The sequence below is a fragment of the Lycorma delicatula genome, chromosome 5 (genome assembly GCF_047948215.1).
Source record: "Lycorma delicatula isolate Av1 chromosome 5, ASM4794821v1, whole genome shotgun sequence".
Lineage (NCBI taxonomy): Eukaryota > Metazoa > Arthropoda > Insecta > Hemiptera > Fulgoridae > Lycorma > Lycorma delicatula.
Genome location: NC_134459.1, coordinates 60,990,153 through 61,004,182, shown reverse-complemented (window position 1 = coordinate 61,004,182; position 14,030 = coordinate 60,990,153). Strand labels below are relative to the sequence as shown.

Here is a 14,030-nt window from a genome sequence, read left to right as displayed (position 1 = left end):
CTTAAAATACTGTCACCTTTCTTTTTGTAAAAAAAATATAAAAAAATATCAGTAATATAATTTTTTTAATAATGTGTATCGTGAATTCAAACTTTTGATTATATTTTCATTTTTATTTAAAATTATATTTTTGCTGGATAAATCAACTTTTTTTATATATTACCCTGTAAATAAAATAAATAAACTTATTTTATAGGAAAAAGCGATCGGCCGACTACTTACCACAGTTACAGATGCCTACAATGAACAGTGTTTGTTTGCGATCGGAATGTAAGTTTTGCACTTTTTCTTGTTTTATTAGAACAAACAAGATATCTAAAATACTTTCGAACACAAAGAAATTTTATGTTATTTTTAAAACGAAATTCCAAATCCGTATATATATATATATATATTTGTTATATTGAAAACAGACACATTTTATGTGTCCGTTTTCATCTTTTCCACTTTACGTTCAATTCGATGAAATATTGATTGTTTTTATTTATTGTTAATTCTAGTATTGTAAATTAGTATCAAATTAAGTAATAATTTTCTAACAATAATAGACCAAATAATTGACACAAAATTACAACATCAATTTTCTCTCATAACTCGGCTATTTGTTAACCGATTTAAAAAAATAAAATGTAATTTTGTTCAAAATAAAAGGCTTAATATTTTAGCAAATAACGTAAATTTTGATAAAATTAATATTTAAGGAGATATAACGGATCGAAAAATAAACATGGCTGCCATTTTGTAATTTGCAAAGGTATTTAAGTCCTGATTTTTAGCTAATTTTAAAACGTTATTACCAAGATGCTTACTAAATATTAATGTGATTCGTTTATCCGAACTTGAAATATAAATTATTATATAAAAATAACAAAATGGCGGACAGGGAGAGAACGAAAGAGAAATTGCCATCTTTCCTAAGGATATTTTTTGTTTAGTTTTACAATTAGAATCCGAAAACGTATAGCCAGCCCACCATTTTAGAAACACTCTGTATATTTTAATTTATAGGTGGTTTTTTTTTGCATTTGAATCTTGTACTTTTTTTATTCATTATAAATTAACGATACTCTCTCCATCTCTCTCTCTCTCTCTCTCTCTCTCTCTCTATATATATATATATATATATATATATATATATATATATATATATATATGTGTGTGTGTGTGTGTGTGTGTTTTAATGCGAGCGACATTACTTTCAGTTACACGTTTATAAATTATTGAAGATTAATCTAAAAAACTAGGATGATATTTATTTTCCATGCAACAAAGTTTATAATGTTTAAAACTCAGTTAAAATTTTCAAAATGTCTAATTTTCTTTAGTTGGTGTTTGTATATATATATATATATATATATATGTAGAAGCCCAGAAGTCCTTCTCTGTATGCAAAAAATCCTATGCTCGAATCCTAGTTAGTTATGAAGGTTTTAGCGCTACAGGAAAGTCATCTGGCTGTAAATATTCATCCACATAACTTTCGCTTAACCTCAGAATAACTGGGAAAAAATGGTTTAAAATATTAAGATTTTTATGAATAGTGCTTCAAGATTCTTTGTTTATGTTCTCTCTGTAAGTAGATAGTTAGATAGTTTGGTTGACATATGTAATATGAAGGTTTTGGAGTTCAAGTATTTTTTCGTAATTATTGACCTTTTACCTTATTTTTATAATAATTTAAATCTGATTTTAATAAAGAAATAACAACAAATTTGTAATGACATAAGTTAATTGAATTTCCTGTATTATAATTATTATTCTTTAAATTACTAATTAATTAATTTACAAAAAAGTTTAAGATTAATTTACAATTTGTTATGATATGAAATAATATTATAATTAACATTATAAGAGAAACTTAAATGTGTATTCATAATGAACATCAATGAACTTTGATGAAGATTAATAAGTGCATTTCACAATTGATATATTACTACTATAAACAAAAACCAATAGTTATGAACTGTGTTCATAGCAATTTCTAAATGCATTTGTAGTTGCATTACAAATCCTGTTAATTACAAACTAATTAAGTAATAAATCACTTCCTAAATAAAAGTACAAAATAAAAAAAAAACAAATAAAGGGAGTACTTCGATTAAAAATCTAATAATACTGCTTTGCAACTTTAGTTGTATTTTTAAAAAGTTTTCAATTTATCCCCTCCCCCCGCTGACGGTTATATAAGGAACAGATTATATTACCTTACATTTAGAATGTCAGCTATTATCTTATGTATTTATTTATTTAACAAAAGAAAACTAATGAAGATAGCTGACAACAAAGTTGTTATACTTTCATGGCATCGGGTTATTTATTCTTAAATAATGGAAAAAAAATTATACATGAAAAAATCTGATGTGGACACTACATGAATTCCTTGTACGCCTATTAAATTGCATATACACATTTTTTACTGTTCTTCATTTAAACTTATTTCATTTGAAAGTGAGATACGATCCTCCAATTCTTTAATAAAGTAGACAGTTACACAATTGCTGAAATATTAGTTTGTATTAATATAAAATATTTATACAATTATTAATTCAGTAATCATACATGAAATATTAGGATAGAGTAAAAGTCTCTTTATTACTCGTATTAAGATTAGTATTATTCGTATCTTCATGAGTTGCTGATTAACTAAAGTTTTAGATTTCTGGTGTGTCGGAAAAACAAAAGTTAATCAGGAAGGAAGGAATAAAAAGATTAAGAGAGGATGATGAATACAAAGAAAGAGAATATTTGAAAATTATAGAACGTGTACACAGATTAAGATCAGAAGAATTATATTAAACCAAAGAGCGATTAAAAGGCTGGCAACAAAAAACAAATAAACGAAATGATGATCGACTTAGGAAGAATATTGTCCGACAATATCAGAGGAGTAATGAACTAAAAGATAAGAATTTTTTGCAATTTATTAAAGATCGGGCATGTATGCCTCAGTGTATATGTTGTACTTGTGAAGGCTATTTTTCAGTCAGTCTGTAGTTAACTTTTATTTAGATAAAATTAAACAGAAATTAAATTAGAAAATCCAAAAATAATACGATTCTAAATTATAATTATTTTCAATTAATATTAAATAATGAGCTGTTTCACAAGTCTTACATTTACACATATGTAATATGCCATTAAATTACATTTACACATTTTTAAAAGTACCTAAAATTTTATTTCACTAATTTTTTTTTTATCATTGAATTATTATTTATTGTAAATTTTTATTTACAACCACGGGTTAATAATTAATTATTAAATCAATATATTTAAATTAAAAAAGAGAAAAGTTAAAAAAAAAAACAAAAGGAGATGAAGTCTTGATTCGAACCGATGTGCCTTCCTTTTAAGATCAAAATCTTTCATTAATTAAAATTTTAATTTCGATTGCAATAAAAAACAGAGGTGCACAAATAGATGTTACAACAGTGCTAAATCCAAAATTTCAACATCCTACGGCTAATCGTTTTTGAGTTATGCGAGAGATACATACGCAAATACATACATACGTACGTACAGACGTCACGCCGAAACTAGTCAAAATGGATTCAGAGATGGTCAAAACGGATATTTCCGTTGAAATATGAAAACCGAAATGTTTCAGGATTATAATACTTCCTTTACTTTGTACAAGGAAGTAAAAAAAAATTTAAAAAAAGAGATGAAATCTGAAGACCAAAATTTTTCGCGATCACAATACTTCCTTTACTTCGTACAAGGAAGTTAAAAGGTTAAAAATTCAAAAAATCGATATTTTTTTCTTTGATTGGTCCCCACTCCATAATATAGCCTACAAAGTTTTTTTTGCCACTTGCACTACTAAAATACTTAAGACAAATAAATTCGGTTAAAAATATGGTTATAAATAAAAAGTTTTTTCGACTTTGAGGAATGGGGAGAATTTGGGGGCCAACTTATTTTTCAAGTGTTAAGATACGCATGTACATGCTTATCTTAATATAGCTTATATTAAGCGTTAATATATTGTTATATTTGCTTAATATAGCGTTATATTTGCAAAAAGTTTGAGAAAATTGACGCCAAAAAAATTATCTACCCCATCCCTATCTTTCCTACAAATTGTCTCATATACACGAGTCTCTGTGCCAAATTTCATCAAAGTCGGTTTATCCAGTCAAAAATTATTAAGCTTCAAACACGCCAACACATGTATATACTCGTACGTATGTACGTACGAATATTATATACACTTTTTTTTTGTTTTTTGGAGTCCCTGGGTTATGAAACGTCGAGAAATGCTAATACGTCATTTTTTGACTGATTAACATACTTCCGTGTAAGTTTACAAAAACATAGCAATAAAATAAAATCGTTACTATGGAAATCGGTGATTATTGAAAAATGATTTTCTAATAGTACAACAATAATAAGTGGAAAAATAATAATATTGGGAAAAAGGGTGTTAGAAAATTAATAATTTTGGAAATTTTTCATTGGAACTGTTGACTCCGTACCCTTCTTCCAGCATAGGTCTAGAAATTTGATGATAGTAAAGTAAAAATGTAATAATAGTTTAATTAACCATAAAAAACTTATAAAAACTAAATACATTTTTACGTAATCCATTTTAAATTATAAAACTTAAAAAAAATAAAAATTAAAATTAAAAAAATTTTTTTAATAAAAATTTTAAATTTTAAATTTTTTTTTTTTAATTTAAAAATTAAAATTAAATTAAAATTAAAAAAAAAATAAAATGGATAACTTGATCTGAAAAATCCTTTGAGTAAGTTATAATCTCAGTGATAAAGTTTGAAAAATATATAATTCTTATTTTAAAAAAATTACATATATAATTTAGATTTTTTTTGTTTTATATTATTTCAATTTGTTAATTAAAAAAAATTTCAATCAACAAATTGAAACAATAAAAAACAAAAAAAAAGTATTTTTCTAGGCAATGTACGAGTATTTAAGGATATGGATTTTCTATTTGTAATCATCAGTCATTCACTGGTTTGATGCTAATCTCAATTTCTTTCTGTTCAGTGTTAATCTTTTAACCTCAATTTGATTACTACATCCTATATCCTCTAGTATGTTTCATATATTCCAGTATTCGTCTTTCTTTACATTTTTTTCCTACACGTCTTTCCATCTCCAGATTAACTGAACCGGGATGAGTTAATATATTTCTGACCAAATTAATTTTTCTGTTTTCAAGATTCCGCTACAAATTTCTCTCCCTTTCCGAATTTTTTAAGATATCTTCATTTCGAATTTTATTAATCCACCTAATTTTCTATATTCTTTCATAACACCATGTTTCAAAGGCCTCCGTTTTCTTGCTGTCTGTTTTTTTATCCATGTTACACTATCAAAGAACGCAATCTATACAAATATTTTCAATAATCTCTTTCCAATTCTTAGATATATATCTTCTTCTACATAGATATGTTATATCCGTTTGTCTTTCAAACAGATCTACAGTTTTATTCCGATCGTAATGAAATTGTGCAAACAGTTCCAAACAAGAAGAGATTTGTTATCTACATTTCATTTTGAAGAAATTATCCCCATTTCCCTTTTCACTCGCTCAGTATAACCTTTAACAAATTTAAAATTTTGCGATTAAATTTAAAAAAAATATAGTAATAAAATCATTAATATGAAAATCAATGATTATTTAAAAAATTATTTTCAAAAAATAGAACAATTAGAAGTGAAAAAATAACAATATTGGAAAATAGTTATGTTGAAAAAAAGGGCGTTAGAAAATTAATAATTTTTTAAATTTTGCATTGAAATTTTTGATTCTGTACCCATAATACGTATTGAAATGCCGCCGAAGAAAAGAAAGAGTATTTATCAAATAACTCCCGTAGCCAAAAACAGAAGCGTCGAAGGATTCAAGTTACACGTTAAGTACACTTAAGCCGAGGGTAGCCACTAATATATGGATTTTAATAATTTCTTTCCTACATGAAAATTCTTCTTTCTCCTTCCAATCCGATTATAAATCTGCAATAATGCGTCTATCCTTTACAATTTTATTACCTTATTAATAGAATTTCTCCCTCTTTTGGTGTATTATATTCCCGTAATTAGTTCATTATCTTCCTCCTTTTTATATTTCATTATCTTTGATTTATTCTTGTTTATTTTTAATTTCTTCCGTGGAATAAATCAGTGCCATTCAATATTTCTTCTAATTCATCTTTGGTTCTACCAAAAGAAGAGTCTCATTAACGAATCTTAACTTTTTTATTTTTTCCCACTGGATACTTCCCCACTTTCAGACTTTTCCTTCAATTTCTATAGTTCTTCTTCCACGTAAAAGTTGAAAAGAATCAGAGGCAAACTTTATCCTTGTCTCTTTCTTTTCTTATTCAGAGCTTTTACTTCTTATTCTTATAACTGTTACCTTATTCTTGTACAGGTTATAACGCTTTTCTCCTTATTTTTTAATTCCCGGAGATAAGGTACAAACATCTTTATTGTTATATGTTACCCGCAACAAAAATTAAAAATTTCATTTATTTAAAAATATTACGAATGTAGTATAATTTCTTTTGTTTACATATTTATGCAATATGTGCATAAAATTAATCGTTATTCAAAATTTAGCATATTACAACATTTAAGAATAACGCTTTGTTGTTTTAAGTAATCAAATTTCTTGTAACTTATATTTCTTGTTATGAAATTTGGTATTAAAAGAATTACTGTTTTTAATTTAAACAATTTTAAAGTATTTATTTTAATTTGTGAATATTCATTGTTATAATTTTAAATTACGTAAGATTTTAAAAGTAAAAGATTATTTTCAATGGAGCTGTCAACTATATGTACATAAACTTACAGTACTTAGAATAATATAATTTGTCAACATTGTATTGTTACTGTACGATACATTGTTCTGTCTTCCAATAGATTTTCTATTCTCTCAAAGAAAAAGTGTTTTTATCTGAGTAGCGATCACATTTTTTATCGTTCAATTGTTGGTATCATGTGAATCAACACGTTAAAAACGTTTTCTTAATGCCTCTGAGTGGACAAAATAAATTGTACTTTATTACAAATAAATTGTAATAAATAATAAAGTGAAACCAGGAATATTTGAGAATAAACTAATACTTCCAACTTAATTTCTAGAGCTATTCATCTGCGTGGATAGTAACATAACGGTTGAGTAATCGTAATGAAACTACGTAATACCTTTCGATATTAGTCCACAACCTTTTTCTTAAAATTTCATATCTCAACTTATAATAAGCACTGTTTAATTTTGGATTCCTTCCTAATAATGCTCCATTCTCGACTTGGGTTTTGGAGTTCAAATAAACTGCGAACGTCAATCTTTCAACTTATAGCTAACTTTTAAACGTTTTTTTCTTGGCCGATTGTTGATGTTCATATTTTGCCGTTTATTTTCTAGCATGTAATAGAACGTGTTTTGCAGCCAGAGGTGATTATCTAAAAAGGCGTCACTTTCGTATTCAAAATGGTCCAAATGTTCTTTGCAAATATCCGATCGCGTTTGTTTATGTAAGGATATAGCAGTTGTTTTCTCATTATGCACAGATATTATTATTTATTTAATCTTATTACAGATGATTTCGTAGTCAGAATAATGATTAATCTGAATCCATATCGTGTGCATAACATCAGTAACACTTCGTCTGCATTTCAACATAGTGTCGCATATACGTTCAATGCTGTTAGTTGTTCAATGAATAAGTGTTAACTTTTCATGCTTAACACTAGTTAAGCATTTATGAATTTATTCGATTTATTTAGAGTTATGAATTTTATTAGATTTTTTAGTTCATTTCAAGCAACTTTGTTGCGAAAAAAGCATCGTTACTGTATTTTGCAGAACATCTTCGACGAATTTAGGTAGTTGACACACTTTCTGACAACTAAAAAAAAAATCACTGAACGCTGTTTTCATTTTGTACAAAAGTAAAGAAAAATGGCAATGGTTAATGTACAACAGTTACTACTTTAAACACTTACTATTCTGTAAACCTGTAATAAATTTTAAAATCTATTTCCATTCTTTGAATGGGTTTATTTTTAGAAAAATAAAATGTACTCATACATTTGAAATTTTCAAATGTTAGAAATTTAAGGGTAGATTTGCTTTAATAGGAATCATTTTTCATAAAATTTCAATTTCGATACCTTAGCGTAATAAACGTTTTCTTAGTTAAGAACATTTTTTTTTAATTTCGATCTCATTTTATAAATATTACTTTTTAAATAAATTAGTTGTGATAAAAATGGAAACAAATTTTGTAACATAATTAAAAGTTTAGAGAGGCGTAAAATATACCTCCCTTAAAACAGGATTTATATTAATGTTTCTCTGTTTACATCGTATGACGGCAACCTTTTAAAAATAGATTTTTCTCTAATTAAACCTGCTAACTAGGTTTGTACATTATAAAAGCTTACAGTAATTTAAGAGTAATACACCTCATTTAATAACGTAGGGTTTTATAAATAAATTTAACTTTTTACTCCTTGCATTACCACCTTAAAGGTTATTCTTTTTCATTTTATCGTATTTACAAACTATAATGATGTTTGTCATTTGTGGTATCTTTATAACTGTAATAATAATTTCCACATTTGTCGGTATGAAAAATTTTAATTTTAAGGTTTATTTAAATATCAAGAATGTTCCCAGCTTTTTTGTTACTTTTTGTTTGTTTTAATGATTAATTTCGTAATTTTGAGTTTATTTATTAATTCATTACTTTTACAAAGTAAAGTCAATCGTAACGTTTACCCAGTTTTATAAATTCTTGATAAAATTTATTTTTAATATACTCGTATATTTCAATTTGTTTCATAAAATAATAGATTTTTTTTGAAGTTTTCTTTCTTTTTGTTTAGAGTTCATAAGTTTTTACCCCAACCCATGGAGCCGGATCCGAAACCAAGTATAAATACAGCTCCAGGGGGTGCCATTGCCTCAAACTGCGTAGTCGAGAACTGACGTTCCCCCCAGACAGCCCCGACTCTGTGTTTAATTAGTCGCCATGCCTCTAATGAGGGGATCTCATAGAGATCCCCCACCGGGACTCCGGTTTTTACGCCACGCCTAAAATGAGGAATCCCAAAGGGATCACACACCGGGACAACAGTCTTTACTTGTCCCCTCATCGAAGTCCGATCGAAACACTAAGGGAGTCCCTGTTTAATCACCGGTGCGCGGGACACCTAAGCGGTCCACCGTTTCTGGGCAGGGCTTCCAATCCAAGTCTTCCCCAAAACAAAGGAAATGCATCTCATTATTTGGTCTTGGCTTTGCATCCGCTTCCTTCGAGATATGCAAAGGGTACATTTGGCCTCCGTTATAAATGCAGGTAAATAGCTTACCTGCAGGTACCGAATGTTTTCTTGATCTCGAAAGGACAAAGAAATTACAAAAACCGAGCGTAAATAATTAAGAATTTTCACTTGGGAAAAGCTGTTTTCTTAGCTAATATTAGTATTACTAGAAGTGCTAATAACATTTTATATACTAGCAAAGATATGGATTTAAAAACTGTTCAATATTGTCAATTTTTTATTTGTATTTTTTATTAAGTTTTTTGAATTATTTTATACATTTGTATTTTGTGACTAATATCAAAAATATTTTTTTAACAAAATTTAATAGTTAATTAATTATTATAAACTGCTTAAAATACAGCAGCGTTTAATTAAAATGATGCATACAGCTTTTGTGCATTCGAACGAGTGATTTTACTTAAGCTCTAATGATAGCAAGCATTGTATGTTAACATACAAAACGTTTCATTTGTTTATATTAAAGCTGTTTTTGAATTTAATTTTTTTTAATAGTTTAGCTAGCTCATGATGATTAAAAAAATCGGTAAAACGCTTTATTTTTCAAATTTTGTATATTGGAGTTATCATATAAAATTACCTTCAAAATATTTTTTTATTAAAATTAGCAATATAAATCCATTTTAGTTTTTATTTCCTTGATGTCTTGGTTGGGAAAGTATGGAACTAAAGTTAAAAAAAAGGCAACAATTGTTCAGGCTCTGTGTAATCATTATTTAAAATTGTTTATATCTCTGCTCTGTAAATTTACATCACTCTGAAACATTATTGTCAGGAGAAAAAGACCTCTCATAAATACGCAATTATATGGTCCGAGCCGCATTTACAGACTGGAATTTCTCGTTGAGATTGTGATGTCCAAGTATCATTCGTTAGATTTGGGAAATCCTTCTACTCCTTACGAAGTAAGATACGTCACAAACCAAGACTAATAAAATTATAGTGAATGTAATGAAGATACAACTATACCAGATCTCCTAATAAAAAGAGTTTATCCCAGAATTATGTATTATTTAGTGTATAACCTAGATTTTATTTAAAATGATAATTTACGTGAAGGTAGCGGTCGAACAGCTTGACTAATTTCTGATTAGCCGCATTCATTGGTTGCTAAACGTAATTAGTTATAACTATATTTTTAATTTTATATTACAGTTTCTAGAAATAAAATCAGTCTATGCGTTTGGTGATCAAGAGCAAGATAAAGCGGTAGGGAAAAGCCAGTAAATCAATTACCAATACTTAATTAGAACTATACTTTGTTCATTTTATAACTGAATTTAAAATATTTAATCCATTTTTTCTCTGCAACTCAATCCACTCTTTAAATTCAAAACGTCTTTTTTAATAGGTATATATCTGTATATTTGATTTTAGGGGATAAATATACCCGAGTGATTCAAAAAGAAATTCACAACTTTAAAAACATATTGAAATTTAATTAGGTAACTTAAGATTCGGTTGAGATGTTATTTCATAGCAAAACACATCAAATTATGTTTCACTTAGTTCATTAGTATCGAATTTGGTCACCAGCGCTATCACCAGTGTTTGTAAAAATTAATACATTTACTGGTGTGAAACATGCTCGCTGTGTGCGCGCGCTCGTGTGTGTGTATGTATGTATGTGTGCGTTTGTTTGTGTTTTGGTTTACGATTTGAAGTCGGCAACTACAGTTCAAATTAATTTTCGTAGAAAGTACGTTAGGGATTCTCCTAGTAGGCGTACAATTTATTCTTAGCAGCAAACCTATGTTGAGACAGGTTTTTCTGTTAAACATACAAAATCACCTGGACGTCCACACGTCCGTGATGCTGCTGTGGAACAACTCGAAGTAAGCTTTGCAAGTAGTCCGAAGAAATCAACCCGATGTGCGTCACGTGAGATTGGTATTCTACAAACGACTGCGTGAGTATTACGTAAACGATTGCATTTAAAACCATCAAATTTACTGCTGATAGAATTGCAGACAACGATACATTTTTAGACGATGTAAATTTTAGTGATAAGTCAACGTTTCACATCAGTGGCAGGGTAAACACTCATAACTGCCGAATATGGGATAGAGTATACCCTCACGAAACTTTGCAGCACATTCATGATAGCCCTAAGTAAATATTTTTGTGCTCTTAGCAAACAAAGACTGTATGGCCGTTCTTCTTCCAGGAGGCAACCGTAAATGGTATCGTTTATCTGGACATGTTTCAAAATTGTATAATTCCTCAATTAGAAGATGATGACCAAGATGGACGCCATTACTATCAGCAAGACAGGCCACCATTTCAATACGGCTTAGAAGTACGAGATTTTCGTGATATTCCATTACCAGGTCGGTGGATCGGTCGTGAAAGTTCAAGTGCATGGTCACCTCGCTCCCAAGATTTAGCCCCGCTAGACTTTTAGGTAGATTTCATAAGAAAGCTACCTATTGAAATGGGTACTATGATTCGACTTCCGGAAAATTTCGACATATCTTTAAGTTTTACATCCCTCAGAACCCAAAACCACCGTATATATATATTCACTTAATTGTGAACAGTATAACTGCCGTAATTTTGCGCCAATCACTTTCAAATTGTTACATAAAATATAATGATCCAAAATCTCGGTCGAGTTCGTTAATGAGAAAAATCGGACCATGGGGATGGAAATAGAGCAGCTTTTTCGAAAAAAAAACAAAATATCGCAATAACTTTCTTATTAAGTAAACTATCGAATTCGTTAGTTTCTACTATTCTTTGGATAAGCGTCAAAAACTTATCTAAGTAAAAGTTTTTTGATATCACCAACCATTGGCCCAGGTGGTGGAAAAAATGGGGTTTCGAAGACAAAAATACATACCTCCCTTAATAGGCACAGTATCGAATCGGTTTAAAGTGGTCCTTAGTCGTGTAAACATTAAAACATTACCTAAAACATTTGTCTGTAACAATTTTTGATATGACAATCCTTACGGCAAGGGATGAGCAAATGTTGCTGGAATCGTAAGAAGATGGAGCTTGTCGTATGCTAAACATGTGAAACGTTTTTCATATGCAACCATTGTCGTATTGAGTAAATTTGAAGTTTTCTTAACTTTATCACGGGAATCTCTTTTTTATCCCTTACTTAGCACCGGTGAAACCTATCTCCGCCTTCCAGATGCCGAAAGGAATTTTTTGTTGCGAGGTTTCATTAAAGATCGGGTTTATGTTCCATCATTGCTTGTTGATCTTGTCGAGTTAAGACTTCGAATTAACGCCGCAACTACAGAGATAACGCCGACTTGCTGGCTACAGTGTAAAATGATATCGACCTCAGGTGGGATGTATGTCGCATTTCAAATGAATGCCATACCGAACCATACTGAATGTTGGGTAACAAAATTAATGTGTTTTTCTATGAAATGTGATCTCAACCGAATCTGTAAGATATCTCAATAAATCTTTTATACTTTAAATCATCCGCATTATCAACATTAAAATTTATAAGTTTTAAAATTCAAAATAAAGTTTATTTTAAAGAATTTATTATTTCTAAAACCACTACTTTTATCCTTCCCTTCTCTTTATGAGATACGAAATTTTTTATTAATGCATCATATCTCAGAACATGTTTTTTTTTGTTTTTTTTTTTTGAGTTGTTTAGTATTGTTTTCTCAGTTATTAAGTATTCTATCAAATACTTCATAACGAGTAAAATTCTGCAATTTTTAAAAAGTTTTGTCTAAAACGGTTATTTACTTACCACTTAATTGCTCTGATTATAAACAAAATTAATATATTTTTAAAATTTTAATGATATATTCCTCCCTTTTTGTGAAATTTTTTTTTTTTGTACAAGATTGTATTTCTATTTTAAAAGTTTAATAAAATATATGCATATTAATTCCAAAAACCAATTGATTATAAAGAACTGGTGAACCAATTGTTGACATAAACGACATAACTATTCTCAATAACAATAAACTTCCGGTGACAGCCTAATAAGGAATATGAAACGTAAATATTTTCTTTTTTTCCACAAAATAAATGTGTTGTTGCGATCAGTATGTAGAGGCCACTAAAATATTATATTTTAGCACTAAAAGTAACCTTTTTTTCGTTAATAGACTGTTTTTTTTTTCAGAGGAACCAGCTCTGATTAGCTTCAGTTAAACTGCTATAAATATCTCACAGCAATAAGAAAGACTGGAATTAAAGTAGTTCAAAGCAACAAATTAATATACCATTTGTGTATGAATAGTGTATTTTACATTCTTCTCAACTCGGTAGGAGAAAATGCAGAAGATAAAGTTATTAAAAACTAAAACGTGGTTTTTTAGTACTCATTTAACTTAGTTGTTTGTATAAACATTAAATGTAAGTAACATAAGAATAGTTAAGCAATTAGCATATTATTAATTGATATTTATTTATTTAAATTAAAGTTTTCAATCACTATTTCTTTTAATAATAAATTCTAGTCAGGAGAGACAAAGTTATTCTTCATACATATGTATATTTTTTCTTTTAATCAAGATATTCAGGCAAGGAAATTCTCTTGTAAGAATGAATAATGCTTTTCAAAAGAGATGACTGTTGAATAAGGAATACGAAGGCTCTATATGCGTTTAGGCGGATGCCTGTCTTTTATTTAGGTCACACTGTTTTCCTCTTTTTAGCCTACAAAGTCTGGTATCTTTTTTTTTATATAAAAATATATCTTCTTTGACACGTACTTT

At 28.5% G+C, this 14,030-nt stretch overlaps 1 long non-coding RNA gene across 1 annotated transcript in view; it reads left to right on the top strand.

The window, feature by feature from the left end:
* Positions 1 to 13,749, top strand: part of LOC142324441 (uncharacterized) — a 123,991-nt gene extending 110,242 nt beyond the window's left edge. The window contains exon 4 of the long non-coding RNA XR_012756289.1: positions 13,436 to 13,749. This is a non-coding gene — a long non-coding RNA (uncharacterized LOC142324441). The remainder of the gene's footprint in view (positions 1 to 13,435) is intronic.
* Positions 13,750 to 14,030: the final 281 nt, after the last annotated feature.